At 45.8% G+C, this 14,957-nt stretch overlaps 1 pseudogene; it reads left to right on the top strand.

Annotated features, from left to right (window-relative positions):
• The first annotated feature begins 3,466 nt into the window (after positions 1 to 3,466).
• On the top strand, positions 3,467 to 12,414 carry LOC123400061 (annotated as a pseudogene).
• The last annotated feature ends 2,543 nt before the right edge of the window (positions 12,415 to 14,957 follow it).

Raw genomic sequence — 14,957 nt, forward strand, 5'->3', positions numbered from 1 at the left:
TTGTTTCCCATGCGACGTTCCCCAACAAAGACAACTACCGGTGCAAGCACTCGACAGAAGTCTCGGGGACTACACCCACTGGGTTCACTAAGAGTGAAACCACTGCAAAATAATCATACTGCATCCGAGTATATTGGTTAAACACCCACTGGGTTACAAGAGGAAAGTAAATACTTACTAGCCCACTTACTCGGATATCGTCCCGGAGTTCCAAGCTTCGCTTGTACACAGACGCGATGGAGTCGTACGCTCTCTTGGCATCACCCACCATCAACTCCGCCTGCACCATGGCCCCCTTGGCAGCTCCCACCTGATCTTCCGGGAGGCGTTGGGCGTCGTACTGGACGGTCGACGGACCTGGCACCACAAGAGACTCCTTGGGCATCCCAAGTCCTGCTCCAGTCGGTTCAGCAGCGATGAGCGCCATTTCAGTCGACGGCATCGTCTCGGCTAGCGGCGCGTCCATGACGGGAGTAGTAGCAGATGGAACAGCCTCAAGGACAGGCACCGCAGCTTGCTCGGACCTCTTCTGGTCGTCCTCCTCCACATGAATCACCTCTGAAGGAAGCCCGACCGAACGACGTGAGACCACAGGAACAAGGGCAAGATCAAAGACAGAATTCGTGAAACAATAATGTAAGCTCTCGGAGTCACCACGACGTACCTTGCTGGGATGTGGCAACGTTGTCCGTATCCATGGGATCGTCTTCCTGGCGTGGCAGAGAAGTGGCGGAAGTGGCAGCTCTGTCGAGTAAAATTCACTCGACCAATAAGCATGAGTTCAATCAAATACTAGAAGAAGACAGGAGAACAATACACTCACGTTGAGGCAACGGGAACGGCGATCCTCATCCGCGGCAAAGCCTTCCGAGGTTTGGATCCACTCGGTTTGGCCACCTTGGAAGGTTGGCCCGCAGGCTCAGCAGCAGCGTCCCTGGTCCTCTTTGTGCTCCGAGCACTCGGAGCCACGGGAGTAACTGGCAAGGCGCTCGGAACCACGGGAGGAGCTGACGGGGCACTCGGGGCCACTGGAGGAGCCGACGGAGTCACGGGTTCGTGATGACGCTTAGTTCGAGGATCTGGCGGTGGGGGTGGCGAGCTCTGCTCCTCATCCTCCCCCTCCTCTTCTTCGGACTCCTCCTCCGTCTCGCCGCTGTCTGAGACATACCCGGCGCTCTCCATGCTGCCATCCTGGCTGCCTTCCTCTTCCTCAGCCGGATTCCCGTTCGAGACGGGGGAATACCAGTTGGTCCACGCCTGCACAAGATACAGTCGACAACATCAGACGTCAGACAGTGATGCAAGAAAAAGCAGCAAATCTAAGGGAATTGTAAGCACTCGGCAAGGTATTCTCACCTCATTCGGAGGAGGGTTGTCCGCGCGAAAGGGCTTCACTCGCCGGGCTCCTCTGGGTTTATCGCAGGCGCCTGTGATGCCGCGGACCCACACCGTCACAACCTCCCCGGTCACGCACTCGAGGTGAGTCCGAGTGGAGTCCTCAGGCCCTGTGTAGTGCCACATGGCGTGATGTCGAGCTTCCAAAGGATGGATACGCCGACCTAGAAAAACCTCCAGCAAATCTATGCCGGTGACTCCCTTGCGGACGACATCTACCAGCGCGTCGACCAGAGGCTGAATCTGGATCTTTTCCATCTTTGTAAGCGCAAGCTACCTAGGCGGAGCCGGTCGGTCTAGGCTAAAAGGTGGCAGTCCAGTTGCGGCATTCGGACAAGCGACGTCCTGGCAGTAGAACCAAGTCGACTGCCAGTTCCTAACGGATTCAGACAACTGAAGAGCGGGATAGCTACTTTTGCTTTTCTTCTGGAAGCCTAAGCCTCCGCAGAGCTGGAGGAGATGAGTTTTGTCGTCCGACTGGCTAAGTCTTTTGATGGTTTGATATCTAGGGAAGAAGATGTGCTTAAAGAGCCCCCAATGAGGAGGAAAACCGATAAAACACTCGTAAAGCACGACGAAGGCAGAGAGATGAGCTATTGCGTTGGGAGGAAAATGGTGGAGTTGCGCCCCGAAGTGGTTCATTATACCTCTGAAGAAGGGATGAGGAGGCAGAGAGAAGCCTCGGTACATGTGACTGAGCAGCAAGACGCGCTCCCCCTCCTGGGGCGTCGGCTCCGTATCGCCCTCCGCCGGCAGCCTCCACGTCTTGTTCTCGATCAGGCCTTGCTCCACCAGCTCCAGCATGTCGCTCTTCATCACCGTGGAGGGGAGGAAATCCCCCTGGATCTAACCCGCCGGCAGTGCCCGCTGTCGCCGTTGAGCGGGAGCCGCCGTCTTCTTCTTCTTCCGCGCCTCGAGCTTGCTCGTCTGCCCCTTCGTCATGGTGGAGGCTGCAGATCCGCGGAGGAGGAGGAGAAGGAGGGAGCTTGGGGTGCGCAGGAAGCCACGGGAGAGGCGGGGCGAGTGCGAGTTATCAGGCGAGTGCAACGAGAAACCCTCGCTGGAGAGGTTTAAATAAGGTTCCGACTGGGTCACTAGCAGGTGGCCCCGAAATCTTATCCCCCGACCGGTTGCTGCGATATTAGTGGAGGAGATGAAGGCGCGGAAATCGAGGCGGCATATACTACTCGATGACGATGTCGTCATCCCCGCTGAGCGCGCGGCAACCGAAATTTGAGGATCCCAGAAAATCCGACGCTGTGAGTTGACCGGTCACGTCAAAAGATTCCACGGAAGCACTCGGTCTCTGACGGTTCGTTTCACAGATATATCCACTCGAATCACTGGTCAAGAGGATAAAATGGATCGAGGCAAACAACGCCAAAGTCGCATCCATACCAGTCGGATCCGTACTCCAAGCATCGCTTCGTCGTTCCAACCCCGATCCATTCGGGGACTAATGATGGGGTTATAGTCCTAGGGTAGGGTCATAGGCCTGCCCTATAGGTCCTACCCAAGGACTACCCTTCATAAGGGACAAGGCCCTTAGTCAGTTCCGACTGAATTAAGGACTTCCCATCATCCAGTCGGTGACGATTCCTCCATCATCCAGTCGGAGATGAGCATTCGGAGCGTATCAAACTTACCGACTGGATTCCACTCTGTACATCGTAACCCCCCTGGAGGGTAACGGTCATACGTTTTCATGTACCTTTATTAGCATTTAAGGCATACGTTACCTGTAACGTAGACATTTAATCGCCACTATTCCACCCCTGTGCACCGAACCATTGTGAAGGGCAGCGCACTCTATATAAGTCTCCCTTCCCCACTGGTGCACGGGTTAGCAATTCACTGTAATCCATATTCCACTCGACATCAAGCTCCCAAGAGCACTGAGAGGTAGGGCTTTTACCTCCACCGTAGAGGGGCCTGAACTCATACAACCTCGCCGTAGCTAAGGCTCTGCCGATTCTTTCGTACCCCATACATCTACTGTTAGACTTATACCCACGACATCAGAGATAAGTAGTATAGGGTCAGGGACGCACGCGATACACAGGGAGCAGCAATGGCAGTGTCGGCCACTATGGCCGCACTACCGGTGGGCGGCCGTTGGATGGGGCCGGCGAGGGAGCTTCTGGAGGGTAAGAGGAGTCAAGGGGCTAGGTGGAAGAAGGACGCGGGCGGACGACACCAGGGACGTGCGAACATGGACGGGGAAATGAAGCCCAAATCTTGGCGACATGCAAAGCGCGACGACAGCTAGCAGAGTGCGCGCACATGCACGCCAGCAGCGTGGTCACCGTGTGGCATGGCACGGGGAGGGCACGATGGACTGGTCATAGATGTCCAAGATGTAGTACATTCACCCTGATACCATGATGAGACATTAATTCGATTAAAGCTGCACTGAGATGACTAGTAGCATCTAACGAAGTTTCTTGCAGGAAACTTAGACTCGATGTTGAGGTCAAAAGACTGGGTTAATTAGAGTAACTGGTTGTCACAGAGATTTGACGCAGGAAAGACTATGATCTGGTGGAAGTTGAGATTGTTTTGACCAGTTTGGAATGGAGTTGCTTCACAACTTCAAATCTGGTCCAAAAACTAGGTTTGTATGCTGCACTCACATTGGTTGATTCGTTGACCTAAAATTTTTGTGGAGATGGGTCATTTGGGTATAGTAAGGTACTGGTAAATTTTCATCCATTTGGGTAAACCTAAATGGTACTTCTTTCATAGTGGTCCCTACCGGATAGAAACTTTAAGGAATTAATGGGAGAAATTGGCTTGACAACTTGAGCTGAAATTTTGCGGATGGAAGTAATATAGGTTGGAGAATGACTGGAAAAAAATCAGCAACTATGGTGCAATATAAAATATAGTTGTTTGACAAACTGAAAAAAGGTCTAGAAACTGGAATTGGATGATGTGCTCACCATGAACAAGAAATCTTGAATAATTTACATATCGAAGGTTTAGATGAGTCAAAGGATTTATGAAAATTTTGTGGGAATTTTGGGAATGACAAAAGTATAGGTTGCTAGTGCAGAAAAGACTGTTCCTTTACTAGGAAAAGGAGTGTTTCTGAAATGGATTGTGGGGTCGGGCTAAGATGGAAATGACATGATTTTAGGAAAGATTTAAGAGGGTTGATTTACTTGGGAGAAGAGGGAAAGATAATCTCCCCAAGTTTTAAGTCCATAAAGCTAATTCAAACATAAATCCAACCAAAAATCAAATGGAAAAACAAAAGAGCTAAGGAAAAGAAAAGGGTAAAAAACGAGGGTGTTACATGCAAGTCTTTCCACCTCTCCCATCTTGAACCACCCCATGTTTTTTTGTTCATGCGTGTGCACCATAATCTTCACCTGCATTATACCCACAAATGAATCTATAATTGTTTTTGAGGAAAATGAATCTGTAATTTTCTCCTAGTAGTGAAAAATTGACGGTATGTCGCAGAGGCATGTTAGATAGAGTTATTTTCTTTTATTCTTGAAATGCATGAGTATACACACTATGTTATAATTCCTCCGTCCCAAAATAAGTGTCTCAAGCTTAATATAACTTTATACTAAAGCTAGTACAAAAGTTAAGACACTTATGTTGGAACAGAGGGAGTGTTATATAGAAGAGGATGAGGTAAAGAGCCCATCCACATTACTAGTGATATAAGTTACATGTATGCCAACTCCACCTCCCATCATAGTGGACACTCATGTTCTGCGTGTCAAAAATATGTTTTCATTTTTTCCGTTTATCAAAAAACCATCGAACAATCCCGCAAAAAAAAAAAAAAACCATCGAACAACCCACACCTATACTAATCTACAGATTTGTTGAAACTCATAATATTGATCATGTTTCTACAAATTTGAATTTGTCTTTTGGCCCCTTCTGCTTAGCATTTTCATATGGCACGCGGATCCCAAACATTCAGGTCTTAGGGTTACATGGGCTGCATGCATGATATCATTGATAAGTGTGAAACGATGATACCAAGCAAGTTTGTCCTGGCTTTTTTTGATGGCAAGTTTAGTTATTTGAGGATGACAACTTTAGTTGTGAAGCTGATACCTTTCTGTTTGAATGACATTTTTTAGTTTTTTAGGATTTTTTTTCCTCAGATGACACTGCTCCTAGCTAGCTAGCCAAACAAATCCGTTGAAGCCGCTCACTCAGCCACTATAGGTGACGGACGGGACGGGACGGGACGGAGAGGAGTCGTCTTCCGTTCGTTACCAAGGCCACTGGCACTGGCAGGCACGCCGCCGCAGGAGAAGGGGAGAGGAGGGGATTTCGAAATTCAGAATTCGAACTCCCGTCTTCCTTCCGCCTCACTTCCTCCTCTCTTGGCTCGAGTGGTTAGGCTATTCCGTTAGCTAACCCGATCCCTCCGTGCGTGTACGTATAAATATGTGTGCTGTGAATGAGAATGTGTGCAGCCAACAATCTCCCTTTCTCCGTCCCTTGTCTTACACATCTCCCCGACGACGACCTCCACGACCCTGCAGCTGCAGGTATCATCGATCGCCGTCCAACTACCTGTCAATCGAGTTCCGTCCATCCATCGGTACGGTGCCTAGTAGCTCGATCGCCTTCCGTTCCGTACGTGCACGCAGACCCTCGGCAGATGGGCATGAGGAAGGTGAGGCTGCCCGGCCGCCGGCGCCTGTGCAAGCTCGGCGACCTCTCTTCCGACGACGACGACCAGCCCGATGTTGCCAGCTGCGAGACGGAGGAGCCCACCGAAGTATTTTCCGACTTCAGAGATGACGATGACGCGACGGACCAGGAGGAGGAGAACCACCGCGACACCGACACGGACGAGTGGGAGGAGGCGGAGGAGGATGACTTCCAGATGGAGGCCCCCGCCGGGAGCGGCAAGCCGCCGTACAGGCTCCCAGCAAGGATATCCAAGAGGCTCTACGACCACCAGCACCAGGGTCTCATCTGGCTCTGGTCTCTGCATTGCATGGAAACCGGTGGAATCCTGGGGGACGACATGGGACTTGGCAAGACGATGCAGGTCCCTCCCTCCCTCTAACCCTTTGCCATTCATCCATTTCCCTCCTTGAAGCAATTCTCAGTTAATTAATCGATTATAACTTGTATCCATCTCACCTTCATTGGCTCTGTTTCACCCTTAATTGTACTCCTGCTTACTGTTAGCAAGGACCAGGGGAGCTTATGGCTCTCTTACTGTTAGATTACAAGATTCTTGTGGATATTTGCTGCTACTAGTTAGACTGCAGAAATTACTCTGAAAAGAGCTGCATCTTTAGTCTCTGCATCTGCATTTAAGGGGCTGAAAACAATTAAGAGCTGCATCTGACACAAGGATAAATTTTAACTTGGAATGGTACTTCAAGGCTCCACAGCTTCCTATGTTTTCATCTAGATTGTTTAGCTTTTAAGCATGTATAGAAAGATTGGACATTATATGGACTAGACTTACTGTACTTAGTAAATTTATCAGACAAGGATATAATTTATTTCGTTGCCATCACAGGCTTAATTATACTTGTTTCCAAGCTAACTAATTAGCCTGTTGTCTGCAAACTGCATTGGCACTTGTTTCAATCACTCACAGCATATATTTCGTTATCAACTAGGTGATGAGATTTCCTGAATTCCTGATTGAAAGATTTGCATCTTTCATTTTATCTTGCAGGTTTCTGCCTTCTTGGCAGGACTGTTCCATTCTGGTTTAATCCGGAGGGTGCTAGTCATCGCCCCGAAGACACTTCTCACTCATTGGATCAAGGAGCTTACAGTAGTCGGTCTCAGGAACATGATCAGCGAGTAGGAACCCCTATTTCACAGCATATCATCTTTTTTTACTCAAATTGGTGCAGGTCAAGCCCTGTCGATTGCTGCTAACTGATTCCTTTTTCTTTTTTTACAGCTACTCTGATTCCAACCTAGATGCTCGTGACTTTGAGCTTCAACATGCCTTCAAGGTTTGGTTAGAATTAATTTTCTAACATAATTGTCTCCTGCTGGGCAATCATATGCTCGCATTTTATCTGAACTGCCAATTTCAAGCAGAGAAACATTTTCGCATAAGCTCCATTTAAAGGAATACATAGCTTGCTTTTTCAAAATATTTCATGAGTTACATCAGCTATTTATTGTCTTGTTACAGGAAGGGGGTATCCTATTGACAACATATGATATTGCCCGGATCAACTACAGGCTGATAAGAGGTGACTTCTATAATGATGTTGATGATGAGGAGGAGGGGAAGATTTGGAATTATGTTGTTCTTGACGAGGCACATTTTATCAAGAACCCCAATACACAAAGAGCCCAAAGCCTATTTGAAATACCTTGTGTCCATCGGATTGCCATCAGTGGAACACCTATACAAAATAACTTGAAGGTACCACCTAGCGGAAATTCCTAAAGAACTCGTACTTTACATGCTCCTATATACATTGTGCTCCTATTACCAATGCAAATAAGCATGCATACTCTTGTAGGAAATGTGGGCGCTGTTCTCTTTTTGTTGCCCGGAAGTCTTGGGTGATAAGAAAGAGTAATTTGCTCACCCTCTTACTTTCCTGCATTAATGATACTGCCTTGCTTTGAACCATCTGGTGTTATTTATTTGTCTATATTTCAGGTTCAGAACAAGGTATGAATTGCCTATCAACAAAGGAAATGATAAGACCGCTAGCAACCGAGCCAAGCACATAGGCTCAAATGTAGCAAAGGTACCTTCCTTTTTCTGTGTTTGGATCCAAGAGATGTGTAATACCCAAGCCTATTTGTTGTTGCTATTGTAGTGAGGCATCTTAGTGTCTCTGCGTTTTTACTTTTTGGTATGTCGGCATTTTCTTGCTGTAAAAATTGCAATATGTGCAATGGCGTTACTTCTTGTCATTATGATTCTGTTGAGAAATTACATCTTGATCCATATATTAGCTAAGTAGTAATTTCATCTGATTTGAGATGTCAAAGCAATTGCATAACTGAACTGCTTTCATTTAAGTGTATGTCCACTTGTATCTGAACCATGAGAGGGAAAGCAAGATAGATTAAGCCATATAAATCTGCCGCATGAGATTGTACAAATGTTTACTCATCCTTTCGGATAATAACTTGGAGCCAACTGAACCAAACACATTATATTTTGGGTCCGTACTTGACTTTTGTTCACAGGAAAACGGATAAAGCCATATTTTTTGCGACGTATGAAAAATGAAGTGTCCCTTGAGACTGGTTTGATTGATGATAAACAGCTTCCGAAGAAGAACGAGCTAATTATCTGGCTCAAATTAACTGATTGCCAGGTATAATTTTGTATGTCATTGACACAAATCTGGTTGAGTAATTGGCGAATGATGATTTTGCAATTTGTCTGTCTTTTGGTGCAGAGGCAACTATACAAAGCTTTCCTGAACTGTGAGCTAGTTCATTTAGCATCGCAAGGAAGTCCCTTGGCTGCTCTCACGGTAAGTATAAGCTTCAAAGTCTTTTCTGTGGACCTTTTCTTGTCTGCCTTTACTTGTTCTCTTGTTGTCCTTTAGTTCTCTTCAGGTGTGCTCATCGTATACTCACTGCAAGCTAGTTTTACAATATTTCTGCCAAAATATAAGACATACCTGGCAATTAAACTTGCATCAATATTCTGCCACAATATAAGACATACTCACTGTAGAAACTATGACCTTTTGTCTCTACCTCTTACTCTCTTCATCATTTATTATTAAACTTGCATACTGACTAACTATTCCATGTTATTCCCAGGACAATAGTTATACTTTTGCAATATTCTGTCAAAACATAAGACATACTTGTAGAAACAATGACCTTTTGTCTCTCTTTCCCTCATTTACCTCTTACTCTCTTCATTATTTATTGTTAAAATTGCATACTGATTAACTATTCTCTGTTATTCCCAAGACAATAGTTTTCTCTTGGTATAAAATGAAATGGAGCGAGCATATTTTGTATGGGAGGCGGCAATTTTATGGACTTAATTTATGATTGTTTCATGTTTTTCCTTCTCTTCAATAGGTATTGAAGAAAATATGTGATCACCCACTGATATTGACGAAGAGAGCTGCTGAGGACATCCTGGAAGGCATGGATGGATTGTCGAATAATCAGGATATGGTTGTGGCTGAAGATATGGCCATGAACCTCGCAGATATGGCTAATGGTGATGATGCACTGCAAGCTGGTCAAGAAGTCTCATGCAAGTTATCTTTTATCATGTCCTTGTTGGTGAGCACTCTCTGATGCACATTAGTTGTTACTCCCTCTGTAAACTAATATAAGAGCATTTAGATTACTAAAATAGTGTTCTAAATACTCTTATATTAGTTAACGGAGGGAGTAGTAAATACTAGTAATGTACTCACATTTGTGTATGTAAACTCAAATGGTTAATCTAATGCTGCAGAGGAACCTTCTTGAAGAGGGACATCATGTTCTGATTGTTTCACAGACTTGTAAAATGCTAAACCTGATTCAGGTATGCTGTCACTTGTTGTTTGTGCTGGACTGCATGCCATGTTTTTGTGATATATACTATTCGAATTAGAGTTATAATTTTCTATACATTGTTGTTTTTATGTTTTTCACATACATGATAAACTCTGAGTAGACTAAATTGGTGAAAAAAAAGTTTTCTTCTTACCAAATACTCCATCCCAAAATAAGTGACGTGGTTTTAGCTTCTTGTCAAATACCCCCTCCGTCCCAAAATAAGTGACATGGTTTTGCGATGGAGGGAGTATAATGTTGTTAAACTTTGTGCATGTCTTACTGAGTTACTGTTACATAGAGACGTCACATTCATGCCCTGTTCAATATGAACTCTGTTAGTCGATCAGCTTTAGACATTTTTATACAACAGAAGAGACATATCACAGTCATGTCTTGGTTAATAACGAAGTAGAATTACTTGAGAGAGGAAATTGTCTGATAACATGAGCTTTAGCATGACTTGTGGCTTGTAGCATCTTTGATGTACTGCTGGCACCAAAGTGTACAATTCTACTACGAAAAACAGTTTTGAGATTTTGATGTTCACTTAGGAAAAACACACTTTCTCTGTCGTAATGCATTCGATTGTTGCAATAGGAAGCTATATTGTTAAAGGGCTACAACTTTTTGCGCATGGATGGCACCACTGAGATTTCCGAGAGGGAAAGGATTGTGAAGGTTCCTTTTTGCACTTCCCCTTTTCCATGTTGTTTTGGGCCATGGATCAATTATATATGCTGTGTTGCTTACGTATTACGCATTTCCATATCCAGGATTTCCAAGGTGGCCTCGGAGCTCAAATATTTTTACTGACCACAAAAGTCGGTGGTCTTGGACTAACACTCACCAAGGCAGCTCGTGTCATAGTAGTTGATCCTGCTTGGAATCCAAGGTACCCCAAAACTGACACATCCTCATCAAGTGTGTTCCTTTTGCTTTTATCGAATGCTTGTCACTGCAAATTTTCTATTCCATAACACAATCTTCCTTTTTACAGTACGGACAATCAGAGCGTTGATCGTGTTTACAGAATTGGACAGACAAAAGATGTAATCATATACCGCTTGATGACGTCTGCAACCGTTGAAGAAAGATATACAAACTGCAGGTTCAAATATGATCTAGAATTTTCTTGTTCAAATGTTTTTCATATGACATCTCTAGGCCTCCATACTCCCACCTCATTGAATCGCGTGATTCTTTTTCTAGGTCCTCAAGGGTGCTTTATTTAGGGCAGCCACGGAGAAGAAAGAACAGACGCGTTACTTCAGCAAGAGTGTACTTATCATGATACTGTTACTTGTCATTGCCTACTCTTGCTGGATGTGTAACTATAGATATTGTGGTTAATTCTTTTGCATATCTTCAGGACATTCGAGAGCTCTTTAGTCTGCCAGAACAGGGGTTTGATGTTTCCCTTACGCAAAAACAATTGCAAGAAGAGCATGGACAGCAGCTGGACATGTAAGACATTTTCTTTTGTTCCATTAATTCTGATGATATCAACATTCTGACTATTTTTCCATATACTTTAACATATGCATGCGACGAAACTGGCTTTAACTATTGCCTAGTACATATCAGTCAGAAAATACATAGACAACACAATGTTGAGGTGTTACGCAGACATTTTGAAATACAAAAAGGCTTTAATTCCTCATAACATGATGAGAGGGTTACCCAAAGGAAAATGTAACAACTAGTTTTTGTTTGAGTTGGCTGTACAGGGAGTTTCCTGATCCCTGATAACAATAGTTGGTGACAACTCTATGTTCTTTGCTGAGAAGTTAATCTGCCTGCCTGCACCGCATGTTCCAGGGATGAGTCGCTGAGGGAGCACATCCAGTTTCTGGAGAAACAAGGAATTGCAGGTGTCAGCCATCACAGCCTCCTATTCTCGAAAACAGAAGTCTTGCCGATGTTGAGTGAGAATGATGCACTGGACAGGTCAGTGTGTGTTGCTCACTGTGTCATTTTCTATAGCAGCCAAGCAACCGGATTACATCGTGTACTAGGCTCCAGGGGTAAACTTATACTTAACTTAATTGACTTCATATCATGTAGGGATGCCCATGCTAAGCCAAAGGACGGACGCTTCGCTGCTAGAACACACTTGGGAAGCAACACAAATTCAGAGATCAACCAGCTGTCGGAAACCCTTGCGAGCACGGTACGTCTCCTTCAGTTCCGCAAAGAGCAATGTACTTTTGCCTATCTACAATGAGCTGAGAAGAGTACATTTTGTGGCTGGCAGACACTGGAGTCGAGGCTGCCTGAATGTGGAGACAAGATACGTGATTTGGATTATGAAAAGCTGACGGCGATCGCGGAGTCAGCGTCGTCGCCCAAGGAAATAATCTGCTGAATCGTTGCTCGTTTTGGCTATGTGCATCCTAGTGTGCAAATGCTGGGACTGAAGAACCCTTGGCGGCCGCTAGGTCACGACCAGCCAAAGTAGTTCATATATTTGCGGAATTTGATTATGTTTTTTGTTCTGTCGAACTCTATTGAGGCAGTAAGGCCCTGTTTGGAACCATAATAGATTATGATAATCTGGATTATGAACATAGATTATATAATCTGGTTTATAAAAATAATCCAGATGGGCATGTTTGGAGGTCAGATTATATAAACTATAAACCAGCTTTTAAATTGTACAATGACATGTTTGCCCTCTGTTTGGAAGGAAAAATAGAAAAGTGGCGGTGGCACTGCGTAATTCTCTTGAAGTTTACAAGGGTAACACGTCATTTGTAATCCATAATCTCATTTTAGCTGGGGTAGAGCAGATTATGAGATTATAATAATCTGATCATCTAGTTTATAAAATCTACAATATAAACTGTCCTGTTTGGAAATACAATAGATTATAAAAACCAGATTATATAATCTGGATGGTTTCAAACAGGGCCTAAGTGGCTGCATCCAACGTGTGTTGGTTGAGCTACTACCTTGTCTTCTGGATGAATGTATGGAACACTATGGATGCTGGTTCAATGTTGTTTCCAACAAAATTAGCGGAGTGATCGAAGATAAGAAATCATCGGTTTGTGTCATCCTTTTTCGTACAAGTCAATGAATTTGAACTGAAGTCTCCACAAAATTGATGTGACTAAGAGTACCGGTACATTCATTGTTTGTCCAAATTTGTTTTTTGTAAGTTATAAGAACTGGCATCAAGTTGCTCTGTGCTCTTTGTTTCTCTGCATAAATAAAACCTCAGGACTATTAACAACTTGGATCTAAAGGAGTACTCCCTCCGTTTGTTTTTATAAGACGTTTCAGACAGCTTGCTTTGCACTAATTTAGGCAGTGTCTGAATGTCTAAAACGCCTTATAAAAGCGAACAGAGGGAGTAGTAAACTCTGGCTTGAAGAAACATTTCCGTATAGGGAGAGCAGAACGGAATTGGAAAGAGGACGAGGAGACAACATGAGCAATCATAGTTAGAGATAGGAAGTGTCCATAAACGACAATTCTACCAATTAATTACACGCATATAATTACAGTAGGGGGTTATGCAAAAAAGCACGCCAAAGCAAAGAATTAAAATAAATGAATGAGGAGACACATCTGGTACAATCACAGTAGGTGCATGGTGCGAGATGAGATGGGATCAGAGGAAGATGAAGCAATCCATGGATATGAGGGGGTTGTTGAGGTCATCTACCAATTCTCCGCCGCCACCGCCGGCGGCCGCCGTTGCCCTGGCGCTCTTCCTCCTCCCAGTTGAATCTGCCGATGGGCACGAAGGTGAAGGTGGCCTCTTCCTCCCGCAGGCCGCCGACGCCTCGCCTCCTGCCCCGGCAGGCTGGAGCGGCCGCATGCGCCTGGCCGCCGCCGCCGTCGGAGTTGTGCTTGCACGGCGGCCGTTGATGTTGCCAGTCTTGTTCTTCCTTGGGGACCTGACCACGGACAGGGCCGGGTGCGTTCTTGGCGAGGGCGGACGCGGTGTGGCGTGGGCAGGGGAGAGCTTCTTCTTCCTCTTCTTTCTGTTGCTGTTGATGTTGGGGTCGAGCACCACGACCTCCATCTCCACGTCCGTGTCCCTGCAAGCGCGGGCCTTGAGGAACTCGACCGAGAAGCGGGGCCCCGACGACCACGACGGCGAGGAATAGCTAGCGGTAGCCGAGGAGGAGGAGGTGGTGGTGGTGGTGGCCATGGAGATGGATGAGCTTGCGGCTGACAACAAGGAGAAGGAGGAGGTTGATGTGGAGGCGGCGGTGGGCGCGGGAGAACCGGATGCGAGTGGGAGCGGGTGCACCGCGGCGGCGCCCAGAGTCGGAGAGCCGCCGCACGAGGGCAAGGGGTGGTCGTCGCCGGCGGTGGGAGGGGGAGACGAGCAGGGGTAGCATGTGCTCACACAAGTGCCCATGCAGCTTCGCTGATGCTCTCCACTCTGCACCTCTTCTTCAGATTTCTCTCTCTCGCTCGCTCATTTTACGATATATCAAGCCGAAACGTGCCAACTAATCATTGTTAAGTAACGGACGGGAAGACGGAAGAAACATTGGGGCTGGTAGTAGGCAGCTGCAGACAAGCAGTAGAAAGCAGTAGACTTTCGGCACCAAAGCTGACAATGGCATGGCCATTTGGTCAGAGAGCGCTACCGGAGCGAGCGCAAAATGTTCGAATTTGCAACGGCATTCAGCCGCGCCTCCAACAGTGGCAGTGATGACTGAATCGACCTGCATCAGTTCCAGCAGAGATTGTTCACCCCACGCCTCGAATCTGCCTCTTCCTTGTTCGGACTAAATACAAATCTTGGTCATCAATGCATGGTAAACAGAGACTGTTAAACATGTTCCAGACTTATTTTATGGTGCTAAGTTGCATCACAAAGACATGTATATGCGCAAGGGATTGAGATCCAGTGACTTGCTTCTAATAGCATCTTCAACAGCCACACAAAAATTCCGTGCTCAATAAAAATTGAAAAACGATTATAATCAATCGGATGATAATAGGGATGATAATAGGGACACGTAAGTCGCCTCCCCTTGAAGACACGTGCCCTGCACGAAGCCCGCACACCCCATCCCTAGCCAGCCCCTTAT

Source organism: Hordeum vulgare, chromosome 1H (assembly GCF_904849725.1).
Source record: "Hordeum vulgare subsp. vulgare chromosome 1H, MorexV3_pseudomolecules_assembly, whole genome shotgun sequence".
Taxonomy (NCBI): domain Eukaryota; kingdom Viridiplantae; phylum Streptophyta; class Magnoliopsida; order Poales; family Poaceae; genus Hordeum; species Hordeum vulgare.